Source organism: Uranotaenia lowii, chromosome 2 (assembly GCF_029784155.1).
Source record: "Uranotaenia lowii strain MFRU-FL chromosome 2, ASM2978415v1, whole genome shotgun sequence".
Classification (NCBI taxonomy): Eukaryota; Metazoa; Arthropoda; class Insecta; order Diptera; family Culicidae; genus Uranotaenia; species Uranotaenia lowii.
Window position 1 is genome coordinate 111,035,151 of NC_073692.1, and position 9,426 is coordinate 111,044,576.

General features: G+C 35.6%; 1 pseudogene; it reads right to left on the reverse strand.

Moving 5' to 3' along the window:
- LOC129741777 (nascent polypeptide-associated complex subunit alpha-like) overlaps positions 1 to 9,154 on the reverse strand; it is a 21,892-nt pseudogene extending 12,738 nt beyond the window's left edge.
- Positions 9,155 to 9,426: the final 272 nt, after the last annotated feature.

Consider the following 9,426-nt stretch of genomic DNA (forward strand, 5'->3'; position numbering starts at 1 on the left):
TGCAATTGCGTGTCTCTGAATGAAGTACGTTTTTTTGGTAAGCTATGTTCAAATATTAAATAACCATGAAACTCTACAATAGAGATAAGATAACAGTCTGATTCAGATATATCTGAAACTTTAAGAAGTAACATACCTATCTTATTATTCCTCAGCCTTCATACAATCTGGAGATGCTTTCGCTGACACAAAAAAAAACCTTTATGAAGCACGTGAGTCCCATTAACAGTCACATTCACAAATCGTAGCCAAAAAAGCAACGAAGGTGCTATAAAGACGTATCTGAACAAACACAGCTGCCATTCAGATGCCGAGGGTAGAGCTTCCATAGCCGCGCAAAAAATATCACTAACTACCAGCCTCCCAACTGTCAGACAGGTGTCCAAAAGCGATTGATTGACACCAACAGAATGTGAACGATTTGATAAATGAGCCCTAATAGTCTGTAGAAAAACGCACCCGGTCAAGGACAAGTTGGAATAGTATTTCGGAGGACGTCACTTCTCGCCTCTGCTTGTGGGAAATGCCTAGGCCAGGAACTACTGAACCAAAAACTAACGCAATCTGGCAGTGGCATACTAGTTTGACGTTTCAGTGTCACATCCAGGCTCTTTGGCGGAACCCCAACTGGGGACGGACTTCACCGGAATATGTATGTTGGTAGGTACCAAATTTTAAATCTGCAGTGAGGTTTGGTCCATTCCCACACAAGAACTTCGAAAGGAGTGCATGATACTGATGACTTGCCGAGGGATGGCAGAGCAAAAAAAAACCCAACTAGGTACTGACCGTTTGAATTTGAAACCAGTTTTTTTTCGTCTGACTTCTGTCTTCCTAATTCAACAAATTAACCACTCATAATCCATCAATCGTGCGGACGTCATCGTCGTCAGGTTGATGGTTGAAGGATAAAAAATCTACCTTATTTGGAAATGACGTTGGTATGTCTACCTCCGAGATGACCATCTGCGTTCTCGAAAGGTTATTCGGTTTTTAAACGAGCTCTTGCGTTTGATTCACATAGCAAGTTTGTACTGTACGAATGACATGGTTATACATATTTGCTCTAACGTGTACATACAAAGCTTTTTTTTATCATATAAACAATAGACATATTTTCCAATAGAATAATGTAAAAATGTGAAGTATTATATACTATAGTATACTGCCCCTACTCGCATAACAGTCCCATATTGTTAGCGTTTCCTATCCATATGGGACTGTTATGCGAGTAGGGGCAGTATAGTATAGTATAGTATAGTATAGTATAGTGTAGTATAGTATAGTATAGTATAGTATAGTATAGTATAGTATAGTATAGTATAGTATAGTATAGTATAGTATAGTATAGTATAGTATAGTATAGTATAGTATAGTATAGTATAGTATAGTATAGTATAGTATAGTATAGTATAGTATAGTATAGTATAGTATAGTATAGTATAGTATAGTATAGTATAGTATAGTATAGTATAGTATAGTATAGTATAGTATAGTATAGTATAGTATAGTATAGTATAGTATAGTATAGTATAGTATAGTATAGTATAGTATAGTATAGTATAGTATAGTATAGTATAGTATAGTATAGTATAGTATAGTATAGTATAGTATAGTATAGTATAGTATAGTATAGTATAGTATAGTATAGTATAGTATAGTATAGTATAGTATAGTATAGTATAGTATAGTATAGTATAGTATAGTATAGTATAGTATAGTATAGTATAGTATAGTATAGTATAGTATAGTATAGTATAGTATAGTATAGTATAGTATAGTATAGTATAGTATAGTATAGTATAGTATAGTATAGTATAGTATAGTATAGTATAGTATAGTATAGTATAGTATAGTATAGTATAGTATAGTATAGTATAGTATAGTATAGTATAGTATAGTATAGTATAGTATAGTATAGTATAGTATAGTATAGTATAGTATAGTATAGTATAGTATAGTATAGTATAGTATAGTATAGTATAGTATAGTATAGTATAGTATAGTATAGTATAGTATAGTATAGTATAGTATAGTATAGTATAGTATAGTATAGTATAGTATAGTATAGTATAGTATAGTATAGTATAGTATAGTATAGTATAGTATAGTATAGTATAGTATAGTATAGTATAGTATAGTATAGTATAGTATAGTATAGTATAGTATAGTATAGTATAGTATAGTATAGTATAGTATAGTATAGTATAGTATAGTATAGTATAGTATAGTATAGTATAGTATAGTATAGTATAGTATAGTATAGTATAGTATAGTATAGTATAGTATAGTATAGTATAGTATAGTATAGTATAGTATAGTATAGTATAGTATAGTATAGTATAGTATAGTATAGTATAGTATAGTATAGTATAGTATAGTATAGTATAGTATAGTATAGTATAGTATAGTATAGTATAGTATAGTATAGTATAGTATAGTATAGTATAGTATAGTATAGTATAGTATAGTATAGTATAGTATAGTATAGTATAGTATAGTATAGTATAGTATAGTATAGTATAGTATAGTATAGTATAGTATAGTATAGTATAGTATAGTATAGTATAGTATAGTATAGTATAGTATAGTATAGTATAGTATGGTATGGTATAGTATAGTATAGTATAGTATAGTATAGTATAGTAAAGTTACTCTTCATTCATTTTTATGATACTCAGAACGCAAAAGTCTACATTGCAATCCAAGCTGCTGTTTTCGCCAAGTCGCCGCCACATAATCGTTCTAAACAACCGAACATATGTGTATTGAAGGTAGCATTCCTAGGGCGCGCACAGGGTTCGCAGTTATCCAATTTGGAATCCCATAGCCTCGTCGTCTAACAGCTGATCACAAAGGCACATAGCAAGGCAAAAAATCCCCCGCCCGTTCACCCTTTTATTGAGATCAACTGACGATCGGCTTGAACTCCTCCATCACCTGAGCCACCCTCATCGTCGTCAGTCGGAGAGATCCCAGAATCACCAGAAGCTCGAAGAGAACTCCCGAGAACGGACAACCCTGGTGGAGCGTCTTTTGAAAAGATATAAATCACGAAAACATAAATAACCTTTCGGATTGTGTTTGCTTTCTCACCTTTATTAGCTGTTGGTACCGCAACGCCCCCTTTTGTGCCTCGGCGCGTGTAGATAGCGTTCTAGGGGACTAGGGGAAATTCCATTTCGGGCCTAATTTAGAGTATGTGAACTCTTCCTCTCTCGCTTGTAGTTTCTAAAGGGAAGAATGTTAAACTCCCTTAAAAAAATAAAAATATGAAGAAAAAGCTTATGATGACTGGTGGCGGGAAAGTTGCAAAATTAGTTCCTAATCTTGTCCTTTTTTTTTGGTTCTGAATCCTATGGATTCAGACCGATTTATTGCATTTTCTGAATTTGAAGAGAATCCTGATTCAATGTAAAAATCTAATTTCTATTAAAAATCTCAACGTAACTTAAGTTGTCTTAACGCAATATGAGGTCAGAATAACGTAAACTTATGGTCAAATTAAATAAGTTTTGATGTTGAAACTTCATTAATCTTAAACCTGTGATTGGTAGAACGATTGTCTTTATAAGCAAATTGGCTAAAATATGCTATCCAAAGATAATATTGGCACAAATTATGTCACCATTACTCAGAGAACAATAGTCATTATTCATATCAACTAGGTTACCGAATCAAGGTCATCTCATGTAAATCAAATTCCTTCGAGTTTTAGTGTGGGTAGATATTCCGAATTGTTGCTTCTTGTCAGGCAGGACAGCATCTAATTCGTGCCTGGAACCAGCTGGTATCGTAAAAATGTCTCGCCTCTCCCTCGGCTGGCAAGCGATAAGCCACCCCGGTTCCTAAACAACTGGAAGGAATCCAACAAAGCTGTTGAAATGCAAACAAATGCGCGGACATACCTACCTAGATAGTTTGTAGCAAAATGTTTCACTCACAGGCCCCCGAGATCATATGTCTTCGGAGACGAGGAGAGAATATTCATCGTCGTTGTACGACACGCTTAATGTAGCTATCAAGAGGCCTCGGTCCTCGGTGTGGTGGGCAGATAAGTTCACGCTCTGTGCCTCGTTGGCGCAACTTTGAGGAGAGAAAAAAAACATGGTAAATCCATCAAGCTCATGAGGGCTGTTGAGTCCGTGAGGAGCCTGACTCTTATAGTAGGTACCCAACTAATACAGCTGATGCTCGAGGATTTGTAGACTTTAGTTGAAAACAGTAGTCAGCAACCACTCGAAATTTGCATATCGTTCCTCTTGCTTTTTTCTAGTTCCACCGTGACTAGAGGTCCATATGATTTGAGCCCTTGGAAGTGGATGAATGGTTGGAGAATCTGATAAAACGAACGTGTACATTAGAAAAATGTACTGAAACTTGTGAACAATGGTTCGATACCAGGTTTAAAATTTGGGTTGAATCCTTGAAATTATCACATTTGGATGAAATATAGTAAGCGAAACTATGAATCGGGGAATATGTTATAATAACATCTAGCAGATCGTACACTGCCTTGATTTTTTTTCATGGGAACAAGAAAGAAGAAAGAAACTTAATCCTTTTGGATAATTCATACCTAAATAGCACAGACTTTTTTCAAAAATACATTGTTCCCTCATATACTACCCCCTATCATTCTATAATAATTCTCTACATGTGATGCACTTATTCAATGATATCAACGAATGCCAACAAAAAAAAATGTGGTTTTGATCATTTTCCATGAATTAAAAGCTGTTTATGGAAGATAAGGGCATAACGAGCATCCGGAGCCAAGGGAATTCCATTTTCTACGAAAGTACGTATATTCTAAAATTTATTTGAGGAGCAGGAACAGTTTTTCAATAATTAATTAATTTTTCAGGAAAAAAAAGCAATCTTTTTTTTTACTTTACAGAAATATTAAAAAAAATCAACATGGTTCTCAAGTAACGAACAAATTAAAATTTTCAAACACCAGAAAATCAGCTCTAAGGATCGATAAATCATCCTGATCTATAATCTACACTGCTAAATAATTTACACATTGTTATTCAAGTTTCCCGTCAGTAAAGTTTTAATTTATCACTATAATCTAATTTTAGAATGCGTTTTTTGTTTAATTGGTTGGTTCGAAGCGAACCGAGCACCTTTTATCGGGGCACAATATCCTTTTTTGCCGTAGAATCTAGCAGCCAGTTCAGCTTGATAAAGTCAACTCACTTATGTATAGAGCTACTTCTCGGCTTATTTCATCTGACGATTTGGCCTAGTAGTAGGGTATTGGAGGTGAATTTTATAGATTCAACTACAAACTGCTGATTGTCCTTACGCAATCAACTTTGAATATAATAGATTCAACTATACCAGTAATTAACTCAACCATACATACGATAGATTCAATTACTATTGTATGATTGATTTGAGGACTTGAGGCATTCAACTACAAATATGATAGATTCAACTAGGAGTCCACTATCAATTGTCCTCTAAAGGCTGTTAAAATTTTTAAACGTTGGATCTCAGTTTTTCGGTGCTGTCTTGTGGTTCCTTTTTTTATGGAACAGGATACCATCTCATGTTCTGCGCGGCAGGACGATTAGAACCACTTTTCAATTGATTGAATTAAAATAAACTTTAGATATCGATTATTATGTTTGGCAGCCTTCCTCCCTTAGATGGGAGGATTTACTGGAACATTTTTTTACTCGAAAAACTACTTCATGCCTAATTTCACATCAATTGGTCTAGTAGTTTTTGAGTTCTTGAAGAAAACAGTTACAAATTCTAACTATTTTTATATTGTAGAGACTGAACTATTAAACGCAATTAATGATAAAATTTTCGTTGAATCAGGAGGACCAACATGAAGAGTGTTCTGAAGGTTCACTTTATGAATATTCGTTTGATCGGGAGGACCAACATGAAGACTGTTCTGAAGGCTCATATTATGAATTTACGTTTGATCAGGAGGACCAACACAACGAGTGTTCTGGAGGTTCACTTTATGAATTTTCGTTGAATCGGGAGGACCAACATGAAGAGTGTTCTGAAAGTGCACTTTATGAATTTTCGTTGAATCGGGAGGACCAACATGAAGAGTGTTCTGAAGGTTCACTTTATGAATATTCGTTTGATCGGGAAGACCAACATGAAGACTGTTCTGAAGGCTCATATTATGAATTTACGTTTGATCAGGAGGACCAACACAAAGAGTGTTCTGAAGGTTCACTTTATGAATTTACGTTGGATCGGCAGGACCAACATGAAGAGAGTTCTGAAGGTTCACTTTATGAATTTACGTTGGATCGAAAAGACTGACATGAAGATTGTTCTGGAGATTCACTTTATGAATTTTCGTTTGATCGGGAGGACCAACATGAAGACTGTTCTGAAGGCTCATATTATGAATTTACTTTGAATTGGCAGGACCAACATGAAGAGTGTTCTGAAGGCTCATTTTATGTAGTTACGTTGGATCGGGAAGACCAACATGAAGAGTATTCGTGAGATTCACTTTATGAATTTTCGTTGGATCGGGAGGACCAACATGAAGACTGTTCTGAAGGTTCACTTAATGAATTTACGTTGGATCGGGAAGACTGACATGAAGAGTGTTCTGGAGATTCACTTTATGAATTTTCGTTGGATCGGGAGGACCAACATGACGACTGTTCCGAAGGCTTAAATTATGAATTTTCGTTGGATCGGGAGGACCAACATGAAGAGTGTTCTGAAGGCTCATTTTATGTATTTACGTTGGATCGGGAGGACCAACATCAAGAGTGTTCTGAAAGCGCACTTTATGAATTTATGTTGGATCGGGAAGACTAACATGAAGAGTGTTCAGGAGATTCACTTTATAAATTTTCGTTGGATCGGGAGGACTAACATGAAGAGTGTTCTGAAGGCTCACATTATGAATTTACGTTGGATCGGGAGGGCCAACATGAAGAGTGTTTTAAAGGTTCATTTTACGAATTTTCGTTGAATCGGGAGGACCAACATGAAGAGTATTCTAAAGGCTCACTTTATGAATTCACGTTGGATAGGGAAGACCAACATGAAAATTGTTCTGAAGGCTCACTTTATGAATTTTTGATTTGAAGGATCAACATGAAGAGTGTTCTGAAGGTTCACTTTATGAATTTTCGTTGAATCGAAAAGACTAACATGAAGAGTGTTCTAGAAATTCACTTTATGAATTTTCGTTGGATCGGGAAGACCAACATGAAAAGTGTTCTGAAGGCTCACTTAATGAAAATCCGTTGGATCGGGAGGACCAGCATGAAGAGTGTTCTAAAGGATTATTTTACCAATTTTCCTTGGATTAAGAGGTTCAATAAAAACACTCAATAAAAAAAAGGTCTTAAACTGAAATAGTTGAGATAGAAAGTTTAAAACTGGATTATCGTGGGGTTCTACTGGTTTAGGTGTTTGAACAACCATTGAACATGCAATCATTCCCATGGAAAGTTAAAAATACATCAAAAGGTTCTCTGAGAAGTCTGTTTTGCTGCCGGATAAGTTAAATTTGGAATCCGCAAAACTGAACAGTGTGAACTTTTATTGAACCTCCTATTTTCTTTTGTTTTTGTTGGTGTGGAGGGGAGATGTGTTGCCGATATTTGCGAGCGCGACACTCACTCCATCGATATGCCTTTTCGTGTCGACAATCTCTCTTGATTATCTCAACTAGACGCATACTCACAACGGCTGATCTGCTGTGTGGTAAAAAGCAGGAAGTTTAGGTTTAATCTAAGATCGCAACACAGTCAAAAGTGTCTCCAGATCATATCCCTTAATCCACTTTCCCAAACAAAATTATTTGAACCTCATGACCAGTCAACCAACACAAATTGTTTTTTCATTCTTTTCTCTTTTTTCATACCTATCTATTGACTACCAGGACGTGGTCGACACCGTTATTGATGTTTAAAGAGAGAGCATCAGTTTTGGGCATTGTGAAAGTCCCAGACACCGTTCTTTTGATCTCACAAGTTCACCTGGAAAAGCCAATTGGAATCTGGTTCGAACCTTTTTATGAATGCATACTCGAAGCATACTCGAAAAATTTGATCTTTTAAATTCGGTTTTAATGGAAATTTCTTTGTTCATCAGAACACATCGATCACATTGCGTAAAAATTGGTTGCACAGATTGCGATCTATGAAACTTCTCATTATTAGTTATCTACTTGGTGTCTACTAGTCAGGCCACATTTTTGCCTGCCGGGAACGGATTAACTGCATAGTTTAGGGGTCTATTTCAATAATTCTTTTTACCCTTACATTGAGATCAAGGGTCCCACTCCGATGCTTGGTTTAAACTTCGTGAGCACCCTAGAGTGGCTCCTTATACTTCTTAACCATTTGAGCCAAAAAATAAATCAAAAAAATCAACAGTTCATGAGTTTTCAAGTCGACAATGAAGAATTTCCGAGGCGATTGTGCATAATTATTTTAAATTTTGCATAACTGAGCTCTAGTAACGTAGCCTTAACCGAAATAAAGTGTCCGGATACTAAATGATCATAGCTCTAGAACTGTTAACATCAGTTCCATGTATCAAAACTACAGCATGACTTTAAAAAGAAGTAAAGAGAAAATTTGCTCACATGTAAATACGTTAAACCTAAAAACGCATTTTTTTCGATGGAGCTCCAAAGCCAACCAAATAAATCATTTCCATCGAAGAGAAAGATCAATTCCTGGACCACCGGGAACAACATTTTATCAATCAATTAGCGGGTAACTTCCGTTTCTACGAAACAATTTTCCCGATTATCTCGAGCTTAATGAAAGAGCAGCATCCCCCACTGTTTCGGAATCATCAATCAAACAAAAAACAAGGTAACATATACAACACACCTTAAACAGCCCGAAGGCCTGAAGGTTATTAAACAATTCATACCGTCTACCCTGGATCGGATGCAGTTGTGATGCGTGGGTTTTTCATTCTTTATTTGCTCGATCACGCGCGCTTAACAGCTTCCACAAATCTCGAAAAAGCACGACAAGACATCGGTACCTACATGCTTCATACAACACCGGATTGGGGAAGACAGGGGAAAAAACTCGAGACGACTGCTGCTGGAAAGATCACATGGGGACAGATTAATCGATGGTTTTTTCTTCAATTCTTGTTTCTTACTGGAGCTCTTGGAAACCATGATAACAGGTGTTTGATTTGTGCCAAGGCGATAGAAGAGATTATCTTCAGATTATTGAAGAAAAAGAGGAGATAGGTGATTATAAACTTCCATTACTTAAACTTGTTGATGCTCCTGTAAAATTACTCTAACTCAAGCAACTACCATTTTTATGGTGTAGATTTAAAACTCATAAACGTGCATTATCTTATGGTTTGATATATTAGAACCAATAAACATTAATGCAGATCAATATAGTGATCAGTTTTCCAACTACTCCTCCACATAAAAAT